The 26,067-nt window shown below is 43.3% G+C and overlaps 1 protein-coding gene across 14 annotated transcripts in view; it reads left to right on the top strand.

Annotated features, from left to right (window-relative positions):
• The first annotated feature begins 480 nt into the window (after nt 1-480).
• Nucleotides 481-26,067, top strand: part of THRB (thyroid hormone receptor beta) — a 169,717-nt gene continuing 144,130 nt past the window's right edge. For 5 of the 14 annotated variants that reach the window (XM_069007305.1, XM_069007300.1, XM_069007295.1 and 2 more), the window contains exon 1: nt 12,908-13,132. The gene's annotated coding sequence lies outside the window, so the exon portion shown is untranslated. Of the gene's footprint in view, nt 530-12,907; nt 13,133-13,230; nt 13,362-13,821; nt 14,090-26,067 lie in introns of those variants that run through there. The other 9 variants (XM_069007301.1, XM_069007296.1, XM_069007307.1 and 6 more) reach the window with 3 other exon arrangements.

The following is a 26,067-nucleotide window of genomic DNA, read 5'->3' as shown; positions in this document are numbered from 1 at the left end:
TGCCTTGGCACTTCGCTGCTAACCACAGCACCGCCCGCACCGCTCCAGCTCGCCGGAATTAACTCCGTTCGTTCGCCGGCAGTTCTGGCGGCGCAGAAAGGGAGCGTTCCCGCGGAGAGCTGGCGCGGCGCGGGGCGGTGGGGCCTCTCTCTGCCGAGCGACGGAGACGCTGCGGGTCCCGTCCCCGGTCAAGCCGGCAGAAGCGCTCAGGAGAGGCGTGAGGAGCTCCGGGACCCTCCGCTGTGCCAGCCGGCGTACCCAGCGCTCCGCGCCATCTCAGCGAGCAGCTCCGCAGCGCTCCACGCCCGCCGCGCCGCTCGGCCCCGGCGCTGCCCGCGCCCGCCCCGCTCCGCTCCCGGCCGCCTCCCTCCGCAAGGAGAGCCGCCCGCCCGCCCGCCTGCCCGGCCCCCCCGGCCCCGCGTCCCGCAGCCGCCCCCCCGCGGGGTCACTCGGGGACAGCGCCCGCCTCCCGCCGCAGGAAGCGCCGCAGCCGCCCCGGCGCCTCCCGCTCGGCGCTCGCCTGTGGCAGGTGAGACTCGCCGCGTCCCTCCCCGCTCCCCCGGGGGCCGCCCCGCACGTTCTCCCCGCCGGCCGAAGGGACGGGGCCGGGGAGAGCTCCCCCGGGCCGGCGTGTGGGGCGGGAAGCCCGAGCGGGGGTTCCGCAGGCGGGCCGGGCGGGGGTCCGGGCCGCGCTCCGGTGCCGGCGCTGGGCTGGGGCGGCCGCGCACCGGCGGGGATGGAGAGGCGCCGGGCGGGAGCGGCGCCGCCGGCCGCCCCCGTAGCCCGGGCCTGGCCTGCCGCCGGGGCGGGGAGGCCCCGGTGTGCCGCCGCCCGGGGAATGCCGCTCCCTCCCCTTCCCAGACCTGCCGGGGCTCCCCTTCCGGGCTCCCCGCGCCGGTGAAGACCGGGCTGGAGCTGCAAGGGCAGCGTCAGCTGCTGAGTGTCCTCCGGCCCTGTGTTTTGCCAGACGTATTTACTGGTTACAGGGAAGAAAATAGGCTCCAGGAAGGGCTACGTCGTGTTTGCTGCTTCTGCAGAGTTTATCCCACCCCTGGGAACAGCACAGACCTCGCAGGAGGGGCCGAGCTGCTCCGTAGGGAATTCGGGCGCTTTCCCCGCGCGGCGCATGTGGGAGCATTGAGCTCAGCTGGGATGGCAGCATGGGAGATGGCTGGGAAACCCTGGGGAGTTCGGGTCACAGATGGCAGCGGCCGTGTGTTGTCATTCCAGAGTGCACTCTGTGACCAGCTGACAAATTGAGACAAGTTGTAAGAACCTCTCTGCAAATGTAGTAAGGCTGTTTGTTAATCGTACTTGTGACTACAAAGGATCATGAACCAGTATTTCTTTTTTAAATGTGTGCTACTGGCCTCCTACTCGAGTGAAGTCAATACCCCTCATGGAAAAAAATATAGAGTTGCATAGGGTGTTCTGTGGAAGGCTTCTACGGGAGTGATGTAAACAAACTAACGCAGAATATTATGTGAAAAATGGAATATGGAGTAACTTAAGTCCCGCAGCAACAGGTGGCAGAGCTGAGGAGAAGAAAGTGCATGTCCTGGCTCTCTATCTTGCACCTCTGTCATAGCACAATCTTCATCCATTAGGGGTAGAGCTTTGTCTCACCAAAACAAAGGCAAAATACGTGGTGAGGTGACCCCTGCCGTCGCAAGAGGACGCTCTGCTAGGTCATGCAGCATGGAGAAGTTGTGCCCTGGGGCAGTCAGGAGGCAGTGAAAAGCGGAAAGAGCCTCAACAAAAAGCAACCACTTGCAGAACATATACGATAATCAAATCACAGTTCTTTCCCACGTTAAAGATTTTTCTTTCCCCCAGAAACTATACCCGAAAGAAAATACTGCGGGGTACTGAGACACTAAACCAGCGGCAAAAGAAAACAGAGAGATACTATGTATCATTAAAAAAAAAACCTTCGTAGAGTCAATCTACGCAGGCAAAGTTGCCAAAAGGGGTAAGACTTGCTTAAGAACTGAAAGCACAACAACATGCTTGGCTACAAAAGTTTAAGGTGTTGGCGTTTCTCATTGAAGCAATAAACATAAACTGAAAATAGACGGATTCTAATATAAATTTATACTGAGCAGTTGAGATAAAACTTGAACAGAATAAATGAGAAGGCATTGTTAGGGAAAAAGGCTTGGGAAATGGTATCAGGATTTATTAGGGAAATGAAGAAAGACATATTGTCTCAGATTTAAAAAGGAAATCTCTTAAAAAATGAGGCCTAGCAAAAAGAAAGAAAGGGAACCTGCTAATACAACAATACTTTGTTTTCATGGAAAAAGCTGCAACGAAAAAGTTTTGAGAAAAAAAGGGCCAGGGAAAAGAGTTGAATCAAAAGAAATGTCTTTGATAAAGATGGAAATATCCTATTAAAAAGAAATCGAAGTGCTCCAGGTAACACAAACATTTTTGGAAAGTAATATTGAAGTTGACTAGCTTAAGAGTAACAAACAAAAAAGGACGTGGGATAGTATTACTCAGAAAAGAGCTGAAATGCAGGAGATAAATTACGTTAATTTTCATCACACATATTGTCACAATCTGGAGGTCAATCCAAGTAAGACACAAAAAGAGAGGTAGCTTGCAGAAAAATTGTGGAAAAGGATTAGGGATAGAGAGAGGGAAACAAAGCATAAGTAGATAGCTGAACTGCAACAGGCATTTTTGGAGACTTTTATATGGAAGGGAGGGATGCCACACTGCTGTCCCAGGGAATTGTGAGCTAATTTTGTAACGTGTATGACAGATAAAACTAGAACCCCAAACCCTGAGACCTTACTGTTTTAATTTCTTGGCAAATGAAGATACTCTGGAGAAACCTGAGAAATTCTTGAATGTGCTAAGAGCTGCATTTCCAGAAAAAGGACTAAGCAGGAAAACAGCTGATATAGGATGATGTATCTGCCGTGACAGGGGGATGTCAGAAGCAAGGCCAAGAAAGTTAAGGAGGAAAAACCAAAACTCCCTTACGGGGCATTGAAAACCAAAGGTACTTACAGTAAATACAGATTTTATATACACCTGAAAGAAAGACAAAAGATTGTGAGGTGATTTGCTGGAAAGAATTACCAACTAGAAGGAGCAACTGTGATAAGGGCTGAGGTTCAGGCACACTTGTACAGCAGCACGTACACAGCTATGAGGTATGTTGTGTTACAGGATGTCCTGCAGACCAGGAACAGCCTAATAGCTATCCTGTACCAAGCTGGGCTTTCTAGGCCATGACAAACCAGCATTTTATGTAAAGAAGGGGGGCAACTACTTATTTCTTCATCTACCCAAAGGATATGTAGCATTTTTAATGGAGTGTTTGACACCATAACAGAAAAAAAAACCAACCCAAACCATGAATAGAAAGGAAGGAAAGCTTTTGTAGAAGGACAAATGTGACAAAGTGGTGCAGTTACAAGAGTATAGACAGCTAAAGAAAAGGCATTATATAAATAAAATTAGAGAAAAAAAACAGAGTAAAATTTATGACCTTTCCAGGTCAACAAAGCAATTCAGCCCCATTTGCAATCAGTCATAAATAATGACAGTCATTCTACCAAAAGATATCTTACATTAGGATACATCCTGACATAAAGTTTACACTTAGATCTGACCTTGGCTTCCTGAATATGGACCATTTTGTTTTTACTGTTTTTATGAAGTTCTTAATACTTCTGTTACAGTTATTCCATTTGCATTTCAAAAAATGTGCTGTGGAGGGGAAAACAATAATATCATTCCTAATCAGTCCTGTCCCTAAAAGTTCAGCAAAATGTAAGGGACAACACATGGAACCTATGAAACCTGAGGAACCTATGGAACTTAGGCTGAAAGACAGCTAGAGATATGCAGGATCTTCCACATATTTCCTGTTTTGCATATTAATGTATTGATTAATAAGCCAATAACAGGAGGAGGAAAAAGATCCGCACAAAACTTTCAACATATTAGCTAAAATGTTGCACTTGTCTGCCATATAGTGGCTAAAATTCAAATGAGATATTGGGGCTGCATTATGTAAATGGTACGATGAGTTCTGCTATCTTCCTTGGTGAATTAAGGTTTTAGATGTAGTTAATATATGTTAAGAGTTTGGGTCTAGCCGTTTTTGGAAAAGAACACAACCCGAAAGCCACATGGTTACTCCAGAGAAGTGTTTTCCTTCAGGTTTCTAGAGACAAGCACAAGAGAAACCCTTGAAACTTTCTTCTGTATGACTAGGCCCTGGTGGTTAACCTTGATCAAGATCATGGTAAAGTAAAACTGCAGGAATTTTTCCTGTCCTCCTGGTGAAGGTAAGGAGATTTTTGTTAAGAGGCTTGATTTCTGAATGACAGGTAACTGCGTCAGGCACGAGCCGAGGGAATGTAATACTTCATGTTGAGGTGAACTGCTGAGATCCCATTTGTAAACTAGCCAGCTGAAGATCAAATGACAAAGAAAACTGAGTAACTAAAATACATAGGAAGACATTTAGAGGGTTCTGTGTCTCAACATTGTAATTAAAAGAGCATTGGAGTAGAAAATGTTGCAAATAACTTTTATTACTTTGGCAAAAATATGTCATATAACACTGCCTTCCTAACTTTGTTCGGATAATGACAGGTTAATAAAAAAGTAAAAGGGAACTGTAAATAAATAAATAAATGAATAAAAGATTAACCAACTAAATAACTAAGTATGGTAAAGTAGGGACCACTGTGTCATGAAATGGCAGAACAGGCATACATCTGGAATTGGAAGCGCAGACTCTATTTACTATATGTGTGCACATTTTGTTCTCCTTTAGTCTGGCCAGGTTATATGGATTTCAATTTTTTTAAAGTGATTTTTTTTGGAAATTTTTAATTATTGGTCTTCACAATAAGTATGAATGAGTTATTTACTGTTTTGAGATATTGTAGGAGATGTACTTAGGATCTGAGATCTGTCCAGTCCCCTGGGATTTAGATGGATGATCTCATTAGGTTCAGAGTCACTGCAAGAAGTCCAGAAATGTACAGATGCTGAACATAATGCAAAATCTTAATTATTGTTTGCAGTTAATTAAAATGCTATTTTTGCTTGTTTTGCCTCCCTCTGGCATCTTCAAATCCTAATTAATTCCTAACAGTGGGTGGTGGGATTAGGATTGGCAGCAAAACACACCTCAAACAGCCCACCAGCACCATCGGGCTGTACGTGCAGAAGCTCTGCCGAAGCAAAGACCGCATTCTTGAGAAGTTAGATAAAGGTCGCAATTGTTCTTGCCGCCAAGATTATTTTTATCACATTGTCAACATAGTTGTTAATGTACAAAAATGCAGGTGAGATACAGAACACATGAAACTCATAAAAAAGGTGGAGACAGTGTATACACCTGCAATTAGAGGCCTGGAGATGAGATGTACATAAAAATGCTGAAGGGGAGTAAGTGTTTGCTTGACAGATTAAGGAGCTGCCTGGCACTGTTCCTTGTGGTGAACTGCTTGGTGACATTTATGGCACTGATAAATAAAATCTCTGAGTAAATATCATTAATTGATGTAGTTCAAGGAGTGGATGTTTGGCACGTTTCTATGGGGGTGGTGATTCAGGTGCATAACCAGAGCAACACTGAGGGATTTTGGGTTTTGGTTTGGGGTTTTTTTTCTATAATGTTGCAGTTGTTTCAGAATACAATGAGATTTTTTTGGCTTAAAAGTGCTGCTGTAATTGGTTTCTGGGACTTTCTTGATTTGACCTAATTGGACATTTTGAAATGTTGCCAAAGTATGGGGTAGGATTTTGCCAGTTCTCCATCAGTGATTAATAAAGCTCATTTGGAGGATCAATTAGAGTTCCAAAAAGAAGATTTTGCACCAGAATTGCTATAAAACAAATTAATTCTATTTTATTAATGGACATTTTCAATGTTGAATGATGAAAAACAGTGCTATAATGAACAGTAAATCCAGGTTTTTTTTGAGAGACTTTCTTCTCTTCAGATTATTATTATGTTATTTCAGGAATTCTATAGTCAGGGTGGGGAAGCACTTTAATTCTGGTTTGTAATGTAATTTTGGCAAAATTCAAATTGTTGTTTTTAAAAAACCATTAGACTATTAAAAAGTGGTTTAAACAGGTAAGATTTACTGAAATGTTTATTTCCTTTTCAAAGTGCTCGAAGTTTAAGTAGCAGCTTTCTAAAAGTCTTTAGAAGGAATGAGTAACTGCTCTTGGTGTGTCTGAAGACCTAGTGAATTTAAAGAAATGAAGTGATATGTCTGGAGGAAGGAGAAGCCAGTAGTATATGCCATCATCAGTTTCTAATCATCCCAGCACCTCCCCAAGTTCTCGTTTTCATAAAGATAATTTAAAAACAACATGCAAGTGGTTCAGCCTGTCTCTGTGCATTTATAATTTGTTTATTTCCCTGGTACACAAGTATAGATTTGGTGGATTGTTTTTTCTACAGTCAGAGGTCTGACTAGGGTGGATAAGTTAACAAGCAGGAGGTTCCTGCGTGTTGGAATTAGCAACTTATCTGTCTCATCCATTGCTTGTTTGTTCATGTTTTGCTCATTCAGGTGTATCCAAAAGAAATGAGATACCCAGCTATTACAGTAGTGCCAGTTTCTGATTTGTTCCAGGAGTTCATAGCCGTGGGTCTGAGTGCATCAGAAGGGACCTGTAGGTGTTTCCATACTACTTCTCATTGCATTTGGGTCTTAACTAAGTTTTTAATCTTAATGTTATTGGGATTCAGCTGACCAGGTATCCAATAAAAAGTATAGCACTGCTATGCTATGCTATGCATAGCTATGCCATGACTTGCTGCCCTTACTCTTTACAAGTCAAGCAAGAGCTTTTACTGAGGCATTCCTCTCTGCAAAGCTTTATGCACACCGTGTAACACTGCCACTCTGCTGCAGCACTTGAAGGTCACCTGAAAAGCCAGAGTTTTGACTAAAGTAGGACTGTTCCTTCCTTCTTCTTCCTTCCTACAGAGAGATTTTTCAAGCTGGCCTCCAAAGCAGCTTCTGGGATTCCTGACAGATCAGGTTTTCTAGGCGAAGGAACTGCTTCTTTTGCAGACAATATTAGCATAAATATCACAACATGAAGCCCATGATCACACTCGGAGGATGCTTTCCTCTTGTATGTCAGGCAAATTGAGTTTAAATTGGCATTTAGGGAAATATGACTGTTGAAACTCTACCAGCACTACATATTACATCAAGCAGGTATATGTACTACACTATGTGCTACACTTGGGGCAAAAAAATGGCAACCCATTCTAAACCAGTAGAACGATACTGCTATTCATTATAGCATTTCTGCTAGCACCAGGGTAATATTTCTCTTCCATGCCTCTCAAGAGAACTTAGGAACCAAAATACTTCCATGAAAACTCTGCATATTTCCAAATTCTTCCAAAATTCAGCTATGAATGGATTCAGGATGAAGATGGTAAAGTGATCTCATTTGTTGCATATATTAGGCCTGCTAAAATAAATCTTAGCCAAATACAGCTAAAGCAAGAGTGGAGGATGAATGGGAAGATTATAGTGCATTATTTTACATGTCTTTACTTACTGAGTAGATGACCTTATCTTCTCCAGAGCAGAGATAGCAGGCTTCTACCTTCTGTTCTGAACTTGGTAGAAAGGTGGAATCTCAATTCCTAGATTTTGTTATTTTTACTTTAAGGTGGAGTTTGTTTCCCAGCATCTCTATGTTTCTTGCTGTCTTTTCCACAGTAATGATGGCTTATGAAGAACAAGTTAAGAATAGGACGAGCTGCATGATCCCTCAATTAATACACCCACCCACCTGGTAGTTGAGCTCCATATGGTCTTGGATTAGGAATGAGAGAACTTGCAAAGCTCTTGCTTCTGTCAGGCCTCCAAAATCAAGACTCTCCCCAGTGCATTTTAGCTTTGCCTCAGAGTAACCCAGTTATAATTATTCCAACTGTAGGAGCCTTTCCAAGCCCTCATCTTTTAACTGAAACCGCTGTGGTTTGGGACAAGGGATCTGGTTTCAACAGGACCTCTACACATCTTCCCACTTTACCTTCTCTCTCAGCTGCATTCACTCTTCATTTGATTCTTCTCAAAAGGGGTGTCCCTTGTCCACCGCTGAAAGGGAACTGTGTGGCAAGCCTTTGGTGCTGTCACAACCACTTCAAACTAGAGGCTTTTCTGCAGGCCAGCTAAACCCTATTTCTTCTTGCCTGATGGGCTCTCCTTACTAGTGTGCTCCTTGACCACCTCATTCAGTATGAGGGAAAAGATACTGAAGCTTGTCATTTGTCATCTTCTGTTTGCATTAATGTTAGTTTATTAATGTAAAGTTGCTTCTGCTATATATTTTTGGAAAATCCAAACTAGGTCCACTACCATGAAATTTGGAGCCATGACTCATTAAAAAATTCATTGCAGATGTCACCATGACAAGACTGGTCTTGATGATCTGTTCAGAGAATAAGAAGAATGAACTACTGGTTTTGTTTACTCCAGTAGCCCACCTACCCAGTTGCCTTTGGCTGATGAGGATGCTTGCAGAAAGACTGGAAGAAATAGAACAAGTGTAGGATTTCCTAACTTCTGGCAGCCAGAGGATATGGGAATTTCCTAAACCAGAAATTTCACTGGATTGCATCATCATGTTTACTAGCCATTGATAGGCTTGTCGACCATAAATTGTCTGATCTGTTTTGAACTTTCTTGAACCTTCACATCATCCTTTGATAACAGTCCAAATAGCCTTTTTTAGTAAAACAGCTTTTGCAATAAAAAGGAGAATACACACAAATTCCTGTTTAGTCTGGAAGCTGGCTTCAGTGTAGGAGAGCTGAGACCTGCTTTTCCCAATAATTTCTTGCTGCAATTTAGAAACACAGATCTTAAAAATAAATTTTGATAATAATTTAATCTTGCTGGTTTTCTTTCAGTTCAGATTTTCTTGCTTGTATTCATTTGGTTTTGTGGACTGAGCACTAATTTCCTGTGCCATGTGCAACCCTGCATAACTTGAAAAAAATTCCCTGCTGTGTTTTTTCATGACAGATCAAAAATGGATATGAACTGTGCATTGGAGGTTAGAGTGTGCTTCCAGATTTGTTCCTCTCTCTTTTGCTTTCCTTCTTGTTATTTATTTTTCTTTCCTATTTGTCTCAATTTTCATTCTTTTCTCTTCTGTTCTCACACATCTGCTCTGGTTCCCCTCGAATTCTGATGGTAGGATGGAATTGGATCTCTGTACAAAAGTGAAGTATGATTGCATTAGGTTATTTTTATATTCCCCAGAAATCTTGAAACAGACTTATATTACACTGTATTGGAAAATGGAAATTGAAGAGGAAAAGAAACAGTATATAGTACTAGTGGTTTGTTTTCCACTTTTTTTTTCAGGGAATGGATGTTTGCCCCAGACAAAGACTAGATGATGTTGGCCAAGTACCTTCAGTTAACACCAAAATGTTTTGAAGTGTTTCATGGCATTTAGAGAAGATTGGCCTCAGCTAGCATAAACAATAAATGGAAATTAATCTAAGATCATTGTAGTCATGTACTGTCCATCAGTTTTGTTGTGTGTATAAGCACTGCTTATCCATCGTTTAAAGAGGGACACAGGATGCTTTCCTGCTGTGCTGACTCACTCCTGGTAGTCTAAAAATGAAAAGGGCCATGTATGCTTCCTGATTTTCACATTCCTTTTAACACTTTTAAAACAAAATGTTTTGGATTCTCTTTGTCTGCCAAAAGGTGAAGTTTTCATTTAATCAGCAGACTGGAGTAATTTTTGAACTGCTGCTTTACCATGATTGTTTTCATCTTTAATCACCGTGTCCTCATGCACTGTAGTACTCAGGAAGTAAGAGGCCAGGGAAATTGCAAATAAAACCCGTGTGTCTTGTAAGACTCTCCTTCAGAAAGTGATTAGAGGGTCTCCTGTCCACCAGATAATGTGTGCTAGGTGGTCAAATGATTCAGCTTAGCACATTTCCTTGCCTGTGCCCTCTGCCTGCTTGTGTACAAGCAAATTCAAAAAGGAACAGATGAGGTGTGTAGTAGTTCTGAGAAAAACACGAAGTCATTTGTATCAGAACTGATGTGCCAAACAACCACTCTAAAATCAAAGATCTGTAGGGCGAAACAAACCAACCAGTAACAAGGAAATCTGGCAGCTGATGCCAGATGCACAATGTCCATTATCATTAGCCCTAAGAAACGATTCCTGCTTGCCCAGCCCTGAGGTGCTAAAGCCAGACAAAAATTACTTAGAAGGAAAAGTAAATTGAAAGCAATAAAGGATAAAAAGCTGAAATCCACCAAAGTACAATGTTGTGTTAAAATCCAAAAGAAAGGATACTGTTTCATTGACAAGAGCCTTATGCCCTGAAAAGTGTACAGATTCTCTTCCAGCTCATCTCAGAGCTGGATTACATCCTAGGTGCTCCTGGTCCAGCTCTCAGGCATTTGATGAGGTCAGTGTTAGGTTGCTTTTCAGTTGAAGGCAAGTTTCTCACTCCTGCATTTCTGAACGAAGTCACGGCCTCTGCACAACTGATGCAGTGGGAAATTGTGCCTGTACATGACCTGAACTTTGCTTCTCAGAGAGGAGGAAAACGCTGTCACTACTTTCCTCGTACAAACTATGTGCTGCCTCCCTCTGCTCCTCCCTCCCTCTTTAGAGCCGGCTCCAGGTCAGGCAGCACAGATACTGCAGGGTTTCAGAGGCTCTTTGACATGTCCTGCAGTTGTATTGAGCCCTCATTTCATGGCTGCTAAGAAAATCATTTATGTGAATGCATGGTAGCCGCAGCACATCCCTGAAACTGGAAGAGAATGACAGGACCTCTCTTTGCCAGACAGGAGTGGTGCTTCAGGCACTGGGGGGGCCATTGTTAGTGAAAGTCACAGAGGGCTTAGGGTCCAGGATTTCCCAATCTGGGGATTTACATTTCTTATGCAAGCATCATCTTCTGCCTAAGCAGATGGAAGGGAAACTGTGGTCATGTGAGGACCCTGGAGCGTCTGTCCTCATGTGAAGTAGGTGGCTAGAGGAACACTTTGAGATACTTAGACATATCTATTTCAAAAGATGCAGGGAACTGCCCTCAGAATATAGTCGGAGGATGTACCTCTCCAGTACCCACAAATATTTGCTGTTGCCATCAGTGAATGGTGTCCTGAGTCAGTTTCATTCGATGGGGCTGATGACACATTTTAAGGTTCCCATTCTCACTGTCACATGGCTTTGTATCCCTGCATTTTAGTCATTTCAGAGCAGTGCATCACCACCCCACTGGCTCATGCTGTGCTCTGTGTTTAGCAGTACATATTTATGACATGGGGAGTGAAGAATGAAGTCTAACTCAAGTCCCTAACTAACCCGTAAGTGAGGGATTAACTGCCTACTGCATTCTTTTACTAAGTACTAATCACTTAACATTATTTTCATTTTTTTGAAAAGTCTTTCACTGCCTTAGTATGTCAGCACACAAATGGATTTGCAATCACGGCATTTGAGGGACTGCTGATACATTAGACAGCCATTGCTGTCCTCAGCCTGACAAGGGACCTGTTGTGCTACTTTCTGGGTGAAGGAAAAAGTACATGTGGATGGGCTACAGCTATCAAGGTTTGCTCTTGCTTTACAAACCTGTCTTCCTGGCTGTGGCAGAGTTAAAAAAATAATTACAAGTTTTTCAAAGGATCACCCACATACACATGGTATGAGAGCTCTTTTCTTTGTTGGTTTCATTTTATTTGTACATGACTCACTCTTGGCAAAATGAGTGAGCCTCATGAGCCTGTAAAAATTCTGTTTGGATTAAATGATTTGCATTAAATGATTTATAACTGCAAGAAGGCTTTAATATTCCTGTAATTCCTTAAGGAAAAACAAACTGATCTTATTCTTTCAAGTAGCTATTGCTTTCACGCCTGTTACTTCAGACGCCATCTTACTCGCTCAAGCTGATAGCTGTTAATGAGACTCTGGGTACTTCTTCCTTGCTCTCCCTGCCTCATGAATTAGAGATGGGTGGTGAGGATGTACTGTCATCCTTTTCTGAGCACACTCTTCTGAGCATGACTGAAGGCCAGGAAACCCACAGCCTCCCAGACCTGCTTGCCTTGCTAAGAGCAAGGAGTAGCATTTGTGCTGGCCTGAGGTGTGGTGATCATGTTTCTGAGAGCAAATTTACCCCGGTTTTGTAGCCCAGAGGCCCATCAGTCTTCATTTTCCTGTCACAGCCAGTGTGCTGGTTACAGCCACCTCATTCCTGCTGACTCCTGCATGGATCAGCTGTCAGGAGGGCAGGTGGGTAGCCGACCTGCTCTCACGCCCTCACCCCTTGGTTCCCCAAGCTCCGAGATGTGGGGGCAAGGGGAGAGCTCCCACTGGGCATCCCTGCAGAGAGGGAACTGCCAGCCGCCAGCAGCCACCGGGGCTGCCCGCACCCTTGGGATAGAGGCCTCGTAGCAGGGTGTGCCTGTTAAAGCCCATGAGAAAAGCATGTGAGCCAACAGCGGGACAATCCAGCCGGATGCAGGACGTGCCATCAACAAGCCCTTTGACTTTGTGTTTGCGCAGAGCCGCGGCTGCCCTGGCTGTCCACTCCAGAGGCTGAGGCGCGGCACAGTTGCTAGCGGGAGCCGCTGCCTTCGGCCTCAGACCTCGGGGAATCCTCCTCCTTTCCCGTGCCCGTGTGCTTCTGACAGGACGACCCGCGGCCACGGGATTTTAATATTCGAAGCAGAAAAGCGCCGCGGTCCCCGCGCAGCGGCTCCCCCGCCGCCCGCAGCCGCTCGCCGTGCCCGCACCTCGCCGCCCGAGCCCCTGGGGCGAAGCGGTCACTCGGCTGCGCCCCGGGGCCCGCCCTGCCGGGCACCGCCCGCGGGGCCGCGGCACAGCCGGGGGGATCCCGGCTCCAGCGGCGCTACAAGTGGCCGCCGGGGGCGGTTTCGGCTCCGGCTCCGCCGCGGTTTCCCTCCGCCCCGCGCCCGCCTCCCGGCGACCCTCTCCGCGGCGCGGAGGGGCCGCGGGGCGCGTTGCGTAACGCGGCGCTGGGCTCCGCTCCGCCGCGCGTCGCTCGGGGCGGCGGGGAGGCGAGGCGAGGCGGGTCGGGTCGCCGCGGCCGGAGGTGAGCGGTGGCGGCAGCGGCGGGGCGGGCGGGGCCGGGCCGGGCCGGGGGGGCGCAGCGCGGCGCGGCGTGTGCGCGGCCCCGCGGGAGGCGGCGGCGCAGGCGGGGGGAATCCAGGTCACGTCCGCAGCCAGACGGCGGCTGGCGGGAGGGACGCGGCGAGAGGCACCGCACCGCGCCCGGACGGGCGGCGAGCGGCGCGGGGCAGGCGCGCCACTCCGCTCCGCCGGTAAGTCACCCGAGTCACCCGGGCTGCCGCTCGGCGGGCAGCGCGCCCGACCGCGGGCGTGGGCGAGCAGGGGGTGCCGGCTCCGCAGGTTGGCGTCCCGGAACGCCCCCGGGGATCGCCGCGCTGCCCGCCGTCCTGCCGGCACTGCGGGGCGGGCGCGGGGGAGCCGAGCCGCGCTCCCCGGCCACTCACTATATTTAGCCGTCACCGGTGGGGAGTGCGGCGGCAGCAGCGCGCAAACGCTGTCGGGGAGAGAGCTCCGCCGGCCCGTCGGGGCGCCGCCCGCCCGCAGCAGCATCCGGGGGCGGCGGGGGGCGAGCGGTGGCGCGGCCCGGCGGGGAGGGCAGGGACGGAGCCGCGGCACCGCCGGTATTCATCACCGCGGGGGGCGGCGGGGCCGGGCGGGGGGAGCGGCGACGTGCGCGGCTGCCGGCGCTTCCTGATTTATTTATGTTTGCAGCATAGGTGGTATTTCCCCGTTAAGAGTTTATCCATTGAAGTTTTCTATTTGACTTTCTAAAGCGGCGGCGACAACAACAACAACAACAACAGAAATCCGCGAAGTTAAAAAGCCAAATGTGTTAATTGTTAACTAAATATAGACGAGGAAGGTTTGGAAGCTGTAGTGGGTGGATTGATCAGGCAGCGTACGAGTAAAATGAAAAAGGGAAAATTGTCAGCCCTATGAAGCCAATTGCCGGTGGGAAGGAAGGATCGCACCTGTTCTGGTGAGTGGTAGGAGCCCCATAGTCCCGTGGTCCCCAGAAACCTTGTTTACCCTCCTGTGATCCGGATGGAGGAAGGCAAAACACAGGTTAAAAATGCTGTAATAAATACCAGGTCTTACCAGGAAGGCAAACGGGACTTTTTTCCTACAGTATAACCCGTGTTCCCTTTAGTATTTTAACTTAACACAAAATTCGTGCATTTGAACTGAGCCATCTGCTAGTTATAGTAACATATTTAGTGTTTATTTACAAAACTTAGTCTGTGGTAAATATATGTTTGCATAATTGATAGACTGGATATTTTTATAAAAAATGGTTTCTTTTCCTTTTACAGTTCAGTACTACTTGTGTGCTGAGACAATTTACTAGATTTTTTGGTTCCTGTTTTCCCTTCAGAATAAACATTTGAGTAGAAAAACCAAAACAACAAAGCAAAGGGTTTGCTCTTTTTAAAGAAATTTCAGTAATAACAAGGTAATTTTCAGGAGACTTTACCATAATCAGTGCACTTGCATTGGTTAGTTGTATTGCCTCACAGAGAGGCTTGAGTTCTCTCCCTTACTTTGAACCCTAAATAATACAGCTGTATGAATGTATAGCCTTTTTTTAAAGAGAAGAAGCTGGAGTAAATCACTGGAAAGTATAGCCCTTCACTTTCTCATAGAACTGTTGTTTAAGGCACAGTAACAACAAAAGTTTTGTGAAACTGTGTATGCCTACTTCCTTCCTCACAAGGCTTTTTTTTTCTTTCCTACTAACTGGCATGAAATCACCCTTCATATTAGTCCCAAGACCCTTAAATTAGTCTCAGCCTTCTTCCAATTTATTTGAATTGGTGACCTTTGGATGAGCTGGTGTGTTCCATTGTTACTTGCTAATGATGGAATAATCTAGTCCTGACATACCAGTTGTGAAACCAAGGGCACTGCTGCTGGATGGAAATTCAAATGTCTTATGGCTCCATGTTGGAAAAGGCAGGATTTAGCTGTGGTTTTCGTCTGCTTTTAACTGTGTGAACTCTGATTTTTCAGAGCTGAAGGGGCTCAAACCAAAGTCTGTTAGAGTTGATGGAAAATCTGCCATTGATTTTTACTGGTTTTGGATAACGTCTTGTATGAGTTGGTGTTGAGCACATCATGGCTACACCAAATTTTTTAGTCCTTTCGAAATGCTTTGCATGTCCAAGTCATTATATAGAATCAATTTTTTTGTGTACTATCTCTTTGTGAGAATATTCTTCTGCTCAGTAGAAAGTGATGGTGTTTTTGTTCACTCTCTTATATGCTACAGCATTAACTTTATTATCTGATAGTTTCCTATTATGTCAGGATGATGTGGGGGATTTTGGAAAAAGTGAAAATGCTTTGTTGAAGGCTGCTTACCCTGAAGACGAGTTTCTTCAGGTGTTTTTCAAAGAGCTTTCAAAGACTAGTGGGACATCTGAAGTCATAAGACATGCTTTCTCTGATGTGCGTGTTGTACTTCCCTTGTTCAGTATGTGGTTGTTTGCTGCCTTTTGGGATTTTTTTTCTTACAAATGTGAAGGGGAGAAAGTTGTTAGTGATAACAGATACTAGTGTTCTGTGAAAAAGCTTGCAGAATAACACATACCTGTGGCAGGCGTATATCCTCTCCTGGCTTCCCTGTTGTTGATGATGAGCATGATTTTTCCTCTTGGCTATTTGTAAAAACCCAGCCAAGAGACAGTAGGGAGGAGAAGGACTGCTAAACTTAAATCATGGAAGTTTGTCAGAGTTTATTGTCTAGTGTAGCCTGTCTTGAAATTTGATTCCATTTGGAAGAGAGTCAAGGGATGAAACCTCAAAAAAACCCACCTGATTTGAGGCAGGACGTCCTCCAGCAAGAATCTTATTTACCACCGGAAGGGTGAGACCAGGAATTTTGGCTCCTTGGAAAAGGAAATTCTGGAGCTCATTATCTCTCCAGCATCATATTCTGGTTTACTGATTTGGGGTTTGCTTATTACTAAAAGTTGAAGAAGGCAAAAGAAGCATGCATGTGAAAGAAGCTGAGGTAAATAGGCTGAGATGAAGGAAGGCAGGAAAAGCACAATTACGGTGAGCCCTCATGCCTTGGATTTCCTTCTAGGATTTGGAAAGTGCTAATTTTCCCAATCCAACTAATTTGCTCTTAAATGAGAGATGGCTGTCATGGCAGAAAGCAGCGCTGTACTGCAAGGTGTAGGGTAGCAGTGCAGAGCTGCATATTTTCTCCATCTTGTCCCTTTTCCTGTGGGATTTCCAAAACACACGAGAATCTGGCCTCTGGAGGAAAGGTGGAGATAGTGCTGAGGTACTCTCCACCTACCTGCAGGGACTGAGGCAGCACATCCATGCCATGGGTTTCCAGAGATTATGGTCAGGATCTTAATGTGTGAATTTTCTGTCAGAAAGGGTCAGAGGATCAATCAGGAAGGATTTTCCTAATATTTCCACAGTTCATCTTTGTTCCCTTCTTTCCAAATATCAGAAGTGGCTATGTATGTAGTCCTAGATTCTCTCCTGCATGGCCCCATTTAAGTAAATAAATAAAAGCTGTTCAGTAGCTCTTCAGGTGTATGACAGCAGAATTCTGCCAAGTCACCAAGGAGCTTTCCTTCTATCTGCTTAACTGAAGGAAGACCTCTGGGTAGGTGAGGAAGTCTGAGTCCAGGGATCTGCTTGGCTTAATTTATCCCATCAAAAAAGGTAGCAGAATAATTCACGTGGCCACTGGTGTGGCAGTACTGCTGCTGGCATTTTTTGAACTTGTCATTAATGGTGCAGTGAAGAAATAATCTCCCTTCTTAGGGATGAGCTAGGATTTTATGTATTGTACAGGGATAACTAAAAAACCAGTGCATGTGTTATGAGAACCTTCGTCATTAAAATCAAGGGCAGACTATAAATTTCTGTGTAAAGATTAAAGAATTGTATTCCTTTAATTCTATGTTATTCCATCAGTTCTATGTGATCCAAGAGGACATTTTGAATAAACTAATTGAGTCTTGCATAAGTTGTTTCTCTCATTTAATTCACAACACGTGAATGAGATTGCTTCCATTATCCATCACAACTACTTAATTTAAACATGGTCATGGTAGGGGGACAATGCAAATAAAAAGAATGGTTGGAAAAGTTGGTTCTGTTGTTAACCTTTTCAATGCATGGTCACACTGCCAAAATGCATGTAAGCCTGCAACTAGAGAGGAGGAAATTGAAAGCAAATAAAAAGCTTTTTTGAAACACAAAAGTTAACATGAGTATTCAATTTTGAATGCTTTTGGTCATAAAAATTCTCATTTTACTCTAACCCATTGTATCTTATTAGAAATTAAATATCCTGTGAAACTAGTGAACTAGTGAAAGAATAAAAGATTAAACCATAGTTTAAAAGAAATACTTTATATCCTCAAGTGTCTTAAATATAGAGAAGCTGTAATAATTTTTACTGGTGAGCTAAAAGGGCAAATACTCTTATGTTATAATTAGATTACATGCATGAGAGCAGTGTGATCATTCTGGACTACAGAACTGTTCTGTGTCCTCTGGTGAACCTAACCCAATAAATTAGGGTTCTGTTTTTCCATTGGAAGAAATAAAATGACTGATTGTCAAGCTCCTAATAGTAAGGTAGAAAACAGAGCAAGAAAATCAATGTCTCATCCAGTGAATTTAAAGTCAAACCAAATGTAAGTCTTTCTTCTACCGGACGGAGTGAAGTTGGTACATGTAGAACCAAATGGCTTGCATGTATGCATACACAATGATTTCTGTTTTATCTTGGGTAGAAGTTCATTCTGCTCACCTGCTAACTTCTTTTTCCCTATTTTGATGCTGTTGTTTGAGTGTCTTCTTGAATACTTCGTGGGAGTTGGTTGGCATGAACTGCACCAACGTTGCTTGACAGCAAGATGTGCTTTGCAACAGCTGTGGTAGGAAAATAAAGGAGCTCTTTGACGAAAACCAGAAGTATCTGTCAACTACATAAGTAGTTGGGTCCTTGAACAATTGCTCTCTAACTGATATCTTAGTGACATGCATATTGGTGAACCATTTTCAAAACATTCACAAGAAAAATATACTTCTGTGGGTAAGAAGAGCTGATTTCATCACCATTGCAAGTTGGCTTCCTTGAGTCAAGTGTCATGTTTGCTCTCATTATCTACAGCTGTACAGTGTTCTTGAACTGTGGGCCTTTTCCTTTCTTATGTTTTCATTTGTAGACCTTCACATCTTTCTTCCACTGACTTGGTCTTGCACCTTGGCCCCCTTTAGTATCCTCTCAACTCCACACCTCCCACTCATGATTTTCCGTTGTTTCTCTTGATTCTGCTGTGCCAGCTCTTTGCCATGTGCTCCAGCCCAGCTGTACTTTGGCAGGTATGGAGTGCTGCTACTGCTGCTTGGTTTCCTACCAGTGGAAAGAATGAGCACAAATGAATTGCAGATATTTCTTCTTTAGTGTTGGTTTTTTCCTCTGACCTTTAGCACAAAATATTTCTGGTCCATTTGCCTAACTTCTTGCACCTTTTGACAGGTAGGATTGCCTTCGTGTGACCTTATGCTATTTTCTAGCTTTACATTAAAATAGTTTTATTTCCATGATTTATTAACTTGTCCCTGGCTCTGTTTTATTTTAAATATTTCATACATCTTTTAAAAAAACGTGGCGTGTTTGTGTGCAAGGTGCTTCAAGTATAATTATGAGCTGTAGCATTTATGTATAAGGCTTAAAATAACTTTGTTCCTCAGTTCAGGAAATTGAAGGGTTTATCTTGAGCCTTCTTTTATAACTTAGGTGTCTTGCCTTCTATACTGCATTTTTTCTCATCAGAAAAAGATAAGGTGAAATGCATTATCCAGTTAGATAAACAGGGAAAGAGTCTGTACAGAGTTGTATCCATGTAAATCCAGAATATACATGACCATGCACATATGAGTTAAAAGAATATTCCTCTGTAGTGTATTTGTGACAAATTTAATTTTAAAGCAAAATAATTTCTTTTTCTAAATATTAAAATATAATTTTATTTCTACTAATACAGAGAAAAATGTATCTGGAACACAGATTGCTTCTTATGCAGTGCTGAACTGCATATATTTTGTGTTATGCCCGGGTAACTGATGTGACTTACTGAAGTGATTTATTTTATTGAAATCCTCTATGTGACCAGAATAAAACAGCTTGAGCCAGAGGACTTGGATCAACTATTTAACTGCAGAAGTTGCTCATTATTAAGGTTAAAGATAGGAGAAGAAATACCAGAATTAGGGTTTGATATGCAGCCTTCATTCAGGTGTCTTTGAATATATGCAGGTAACTAAGGTTTAGAGTCCATGGATGGTATTACTTCACTTTTCAGGGTGCTTAACCCTATGTAATAATAGTCATCCTTGAAAACTACACTTCCTCTTAACTTTATTTGAAACCAGGAAACTTGGGATCAGATCACAGGGAATGCAGTTGGTTATGTAGGATATTGTGAGCATGTGGTCCTTGCCTGTGAGTTATACGTGTGATAGTAGTTTGTCACTGGTTATTGTGAATTTTGAGTTGAAAATCGCCTCTGCACCATGAAGGTATCTAACCTGATTACCCAGCTTCACATTCAATTGTTGCGAACTCTTTTGCTCTATTTCTCTTGCTTGTCCTGTTTCCCCTGCCCCCTGTCCCATGCCTCAGACACTTCACACTTTTCTCCTTTGCCAGAAATGGGAGAGGGATCCTAGAGACCTTTTGTTTTTCTGAAAAGTCTTATGCATGGAGATAACATCCTTGACCTTCTTTCTTCTTAGAATGTTCTGTCAGTTGCTCCAGTTGCTGAATCTGGCTGATGTTGAAGGCAGTTGCCATACACCTGGTTCCTTCTTACAGGGCCTTCTTGCCACCAGAAGGGATACGCCAATGACGAGAGTCCTGCTTGCCATTGTGTTGGCCAGAAGCTGTGCTTTTGCCTTCTTGACTTTCTGAGTTACTGAGTATTGGGTTCTTTGGGGTTTTTCTTTATCCCCAGTCCCACTGCCATTTGTCATTTCCCTCCCTTGCACCCCTACCTGGCAGTTCTGCTGCGTGTGTGTGTGAGCACTGACACGTGCTGTGAGACTTGGACAAAAATGGTGATAGGCTCTGTAGCCTCTGAAATGCATGAAGCCTTCTTTCTTGCCGAGTAGGTTCTTGCACAAGATACCATCTTGATGGCAGCTGTCTTCATTTGCATTGAACTCTGGGAGAACCCAGAGACTGCTCTGATAGTCAGGCCTCCTAGGAAGCCTGTTTGCTTTCATCCTCTGCCCAGGGAAGATGAATCTCACCCGCTGCCACTCTCACGGTAGGATGTGGGGAATGTGCTTGCAGCCATTCTGGCCGTGACTTTCCAGTGGTGGGAGGATGGTGGGAGTGTGTTTTGTGAGGCAGAAGGATCTTCTGCTGTTATCTCTTCAAGAGGCCTCATATCAAAGCACTTTCTTAGTTTTGGGAAGTGCTTTTTGTGCTTGGAGGTTAGGCACGAGTGGGGGTAGCATGACCTGGGGAAAGGAAAGTGCTGGATTCTGTAATTCCCGAGGGAGGGAGGGCTCTGGTCATACTGTCTCTATAGAGCTGTTCCCTGAGTTAGCCATCCTCATCTCTCCATCCTACCTGCAGTGACATGGATAAGTCTCCTTGCTTTGGCTCTGCAGTGGCTTCTCTCCAGTGCCGCTTTCCTTGCATGGAGCCATGTACATGGAAAACCATATGTATATAGAGTGTGCTCCCTTCTGTTTTCAGATGTCTTCGTATCTTCTGAAATTCCTGATAGCTGGTAAATTCAAGAACCTGGATGAAACATGTTTTTTTTCCAAGTACTACAACAAATGTTTGTGAAGCACAAATAAACTTAGGCAAGCCCCTCTCCCCCATTTTTCCTTTCTGACTAGATTTTATTTTCACAGGGACAGCAGAATTCATCCTTGTCATAAGGTCCTTTTTTGCCAAGTTACAAGTTCTGTTCCAAGGAATAGAATTCAAGTAGTTGAAAGAAAAAGAATTTAAAATGTTGCATATATAAAAAAGCCCAACCCCGAATATTTCCTTTGCTACTTCTGCAGAAATAGCAAGACTCTTTGTACAGGTTGCCCAGAGATGTTGTGGCGTCTCCATCCTCAGAGACACTAAAAAAACAGGTGGACATGGTCCAGGGCAACCTTCTCCAGGTGACCCTGCTTGATTGAGCAGGGTGGTGGACTGGACAGTCTGCAGGTCCAGACCAGCCTCAGGCATTCCTTGACTGAAACTTTCTGAAAAGGCTTTGAAAGAGAATTGCAGTTCACTTTGTTAGAACTGAGTGAAATACAAAATAATTCAAGGTAGATTCATTCAATGGAAAGTGTACAGCACACTTTCAAATTAAGCTGGTCTGTCAGGCTTCTCCATAATAAATTCAGGAGAGTAAAAAAAAAATACTATGAATTCATACCAAATTAGCAGAACAAATAATATTGCTTCTGTCTACACAAACAACTGAAGCGTCTCTGTAACTTTAAAAGGTACTCTAAATGCATTTTCCATGCACAGATCAGAGTTATGAGCTTACTTAAAACTTAGAGAATTCATGCTCTCACCTTTGCACATATGAGGACAATTCTCAGGATCATTGCCTTTGATCCCATAGGAAGAATCATAGGCTTTGAAAGGAGCCAGGACTTGCCTGCTGTTTAGTAGTAATTTTCTGATTACACTTTGCTCATAGGAATGTAAATGTAAAAAGCCAAATTTACATAAGCAGACTCCTCTGTGAACCTTTGCCCTCCCCTCTCCCTTGACCTTTGCTGTCCAGTTTGGCTCCCAGTGCTTTTTCAGAGATCTCTTTCTAGGGTTATGTGTCTCTAGCAAGAAACCCAAGTTCTGAAAGCACGAAAGTGGCGGAATTGCAGCCACAAAACCTGAACTCAAGTAATCTTCCCTCTCCCATTACTGCTACACCTACTCATAAGGCAGCCTTGTGGGGACCAGTGTGGACACTGGCTGGCAGCCAGGTGTGTAGCAGGCATCTCTTTACCTTTGCTCATAGATGGATCTCATCCACAAATGGCAGCTAGAAATTCATGTCTGTAATATAAGTTCACATTGGTTTAACCTGTGTTTTGCAACAACAGTGCAGGCTGCCTTTTTCCTGAAAAAATTCTATTTCTCAATATTTTTGACATTATTTTCTTGGCTTAGGACTAGCAGGAAGGTTTATCAGCAATTTATGCTGGAGATAGAAGGAAAAGGGGAATTGGGTTGCTGAGAGGATATTGCTTGCTGGCTGTACAAGCAGTGTGCAATAAGACAAAAAGCTTGGACTGCTCTTTGTGAAGTTCAACTCCAAGCCAAGTTAGAACTTGAGCTCAGCCTCTTCAAAGCATGTCTGTATAAATATAGCTGTATTCCGTTTTGATGATCACAAGTCTGCAGCTGAATTAATTATTTGATAGTGCAAGAAAGATATGTAAAGGGAGACCTTTACCACTGAAGCCCAGATCTACAAGATCAAATCTACAGTCTGAGATTCTTTTTTAATGTTTTGTTGCTAAGTGTTTCCTGATACATCATGCCTAATCTTGTCAATATTTCTTTAGGTCTTGCTCCTTTAAATAGCTCTGGATGAGTGGAACATCCTGTACTTTTTCAAAGATCTCCTGGAGTCAATGAAAGCCATTTGTGTGAACACGGGCAGCTGAAAGAAGCAAAGGCACTGTGAGCCCTGCACAGTCTTAAGGCGGTCTGTGTTTGGGAAATGAGAGTAGTATGGCATTACTGTGTTTGCTTTGGAAGGTAATCTAATCTAAAAGAGCTTGAAACAATTTGCAAATTAGGATCGTGGAAACCTCAGTGTCATTTTTTTTCTTCTTTAAGAGAAGAAATATTTAAACCCAGAAAGAGCTTTAGGCAGGAAGAATGTGAGAGATTCAACCTGGCAGATGTTGCAAGGCATGTGACAGAATAGGACTGAGCTTCACCTATTGCTGTGTGAAGTTAAGATCTGCAATCTCTGTTAGGAGCTCCAAATTTCACAACACTTGGGTGATGGTGTAACAGGAAGAAGGGTGTGGGCAAAACTACAGAGCTACATATGAGTAATTCAAGACCTCACCTGTTTTCCCATCTGGAGAGCAGGGCAAAGTGGGGAAAGCAGATGGGCAGATCAGAAGTTACAGTTTAAGCGCTTAACTTTTGCTGAGTTTATCTGTATTGAGGATAGTCTTTGGGGATTCATGTTTGTTGTATGCTTTTTGCTTTTTTTGGTGGATGCATTTTGAGTCAGAAAAAAATGATGTCTGGTATCACACCTTTTATGTTCTGTGTCAGCATAGTAAATTTGAGTTACTAAGTTATAGCCAGCAGATGCCAGCAGTCTTTGTGGTACTATACTGTTAGTTTACCTGGATGTGTTTTCTGCAATGATGTTCCTAGTGGTGAACAAGCTACCTTTTTAATAATATCAAAGGGGTGGAATTACTGCCTCATTTCCATGTGAAAAAGACTTTGTGAGTATCACAGGCAGATTATGACCTTAAGTAGTGCCCAGAAGTGATATGTCAGAAAGAAAAGACTGTGATCCCAACAATGATTTTTGAAATTCAGTCAACCTTATGTATGTCTAATAAATGCACATCTTCCTGCAACGTTTGAAGTCAGGGGTCAGGACTCCAAAATGAAACTTAATGAGATTGTCTTCAGTGGCTATTGCGGCTGGAGAATCAAGAAAGGCAGAAGTAAAGGTAGGTGATGCAAGCCTACTGTTTTCCAAAGCTCAGCAGTTTTGTGAGCAAAGTGATCTGCTTACAGGGTGTTTTTAAGATGGAAGTAATTTTATCTACAGTGCTAAATTTGGAATCAGTATACCCAGCCATATGCATCTGTGTATATGGCAACTCTAATATCTTGATTTGGGGATTAAATTTATACCATGCTCTTACATATTCTTCTTTAGACCTTTACCTTAGATTTTGGTTTTGTTTTGTTTTTTTTTTTTTTTTTCCTTTTTCTTTTTCTGTTGTAGTGTGAAATCTCATTGTTGAATATTGTTGCATTTCTTGTTTACTGATATCTTTATGTAAAACTTGGTGAAAGTTTGTGAAAACTCAAGGCTCCTTATAGTCTTATATGTCAGTTAGCCAGCGGTATTGAAACTGAATGCAATTAATGCTCTTCCCTTTGTAATCCAAGCTAATGTCCTCTAATCAGCATTATGTAATTCAACAAACAGAGCAAAACCTACTGAATTAAGATACTGTACTGTTCTGTTATCTCTGGATGTGCAGCACAGCACGTATTTTTGTATCTTTTGAGCATTTTGTAGATCAGTAGCTGAATTTTTGGGAGTAAATGCATTGTGGTTTTGAGTCAATGAATTTCACTTTCTGTCAACACTTACATTCAAGTTATGTTTCTGCTGAATTACACATTGTTAATTAAAAATAATTTTATCTATTTGGTTAACAGAAGGAATTGGGGCATTATTAGGGTGTTGGCCTTGCTGTTTCCATAACAGGTTAGCTGCTTTGATCTGGCTGTGTTGACAGTAAAATTGGGTCTTCTGCTTGGACGTGTAGGAGAAGTACATGTTTGTTTAGACCGTTATCGAATTGAAGGAAGTAACTAGAGTTGGTAAAGCAAACTCTAAGGCACAGTAGTGGTAAAAAAGAGAGAGAAAATTAAGCAATGCAGGGTCACTCAGAACACTGTCACTTTGCTGATGCAATTTGTGGCTGTAAACAGAGGTCATGACATCATGCTACAGCTATCCCAGCTTTTCTCAGTTTTGTACCATTTTCCTGTAACTCACACAAGCCCAGTCCTAGAACACTGCATTCCCTTTTGTGTACTGCTCATTATTTATTCTTTTTTTTTTTTCCTAACCAGAAGAGATTAAACAGGAAAGAGTTCAGGCAGGATTTGGAAAAATAATAGAGCGTGAAATGAAAATTACATTAGCAAAGACCGCAAAGTGTCTGTATATATCTGTCAGTGACCATGTCAGTAGTGTCTGAAAGTATTGGTAAAATGTAATGGCAAAAAGTGAGGGGTTTTAAAATTTTAACAAGGGGATCTGCTTACTAGACTTTGGTCCGTGTATGATGGTATTATCACCCTGGAAGCAGTTGATAGGAATTAAGTTGTGTAAAGCACTGGCTGCTGTGTATTACAGAACAATAAGACTTTGGGAGAATGAGGAATAGCCAGCTACTCAAGTCCCCTCTTGTATGATCATTTGTGGTAGTAGTGACATGTCCTGGTTTTGAACACTAAATGCCTTTGACCTAATTTGACTCTAGTGTAACAACATTGAGAATATGGGCCATTTACATCATGGAAAGGAAAAAGGAAAATACAAGGAAGTATTTCCTTATTTAAGTGTAATATTTTTCCTTTGTTAAAAATATGCAATAATATAAAGCAACGTACAGCAAAAATAGGATTCAGTGGTATTTGCTGAAAGTAAGCATATGCGGTCTTGTAAGCACTGTGTGACATTTTAGATTTTATTTAATTTTCCCTTTAAGCTTCAGACTGGAACTTAAAGTGCCCTAAAGGAGTCTTTATTCTGGTTGAAGTGCTCTGATTGCAGTGATCTTTTCTCCTTTTCCTTTTCTTTTTGGTAGTATTTTAAGGTTTGTGGATTGTCAGGGAAGAAGTGCCATCTCTCTTATTATGAACATTGGCAGCTAAAGCTACTCGGTGCCTTTTCAGTGATCTTAACAATCACTAGTGAGCCAGAAAAGGAGGAGGACCTTGCAGAATTGCAGGTTATATGCGACCCTGATTCAGAAGTGTGTCTGTAATTTAGAAAACTTGCAGGGCAGGTTGTGAGATCCATGCTGTGGTTGGCCATCTCACTGGCTGTCTGGTTCTTCTCAAAAAAATGCTCTTTAAAATGTTACAACAGCTTTCAAGAAACTTGTGATTTAAAATCACATAATCTCAAAAAACCAGCTTGGTTTTTCCTATATTCA

Source organism: Aphelocoma coerulescens, chromosome 2, assembly GCF_041296385.1.
Source record: "Aphelocoma coerulescens isolate FSJ_1873_10779 chromosome 2, UR_Acoe_1.0, whole genome shotgun sequence".
In the NCBI taxonomy this organism is placed as follows: domain Eukaryota; kingdom Metazoa; phylum Chordata; class Aves; order Passeriformes; family Corvidae; genus Aphelocoma; species Aphelocoma coerulescens.
The sequence above is the reverse complement of the archived record's forward strand: the minus strand, read 5'-3'. Positions and strand labels throughout refer to the sequence as shown.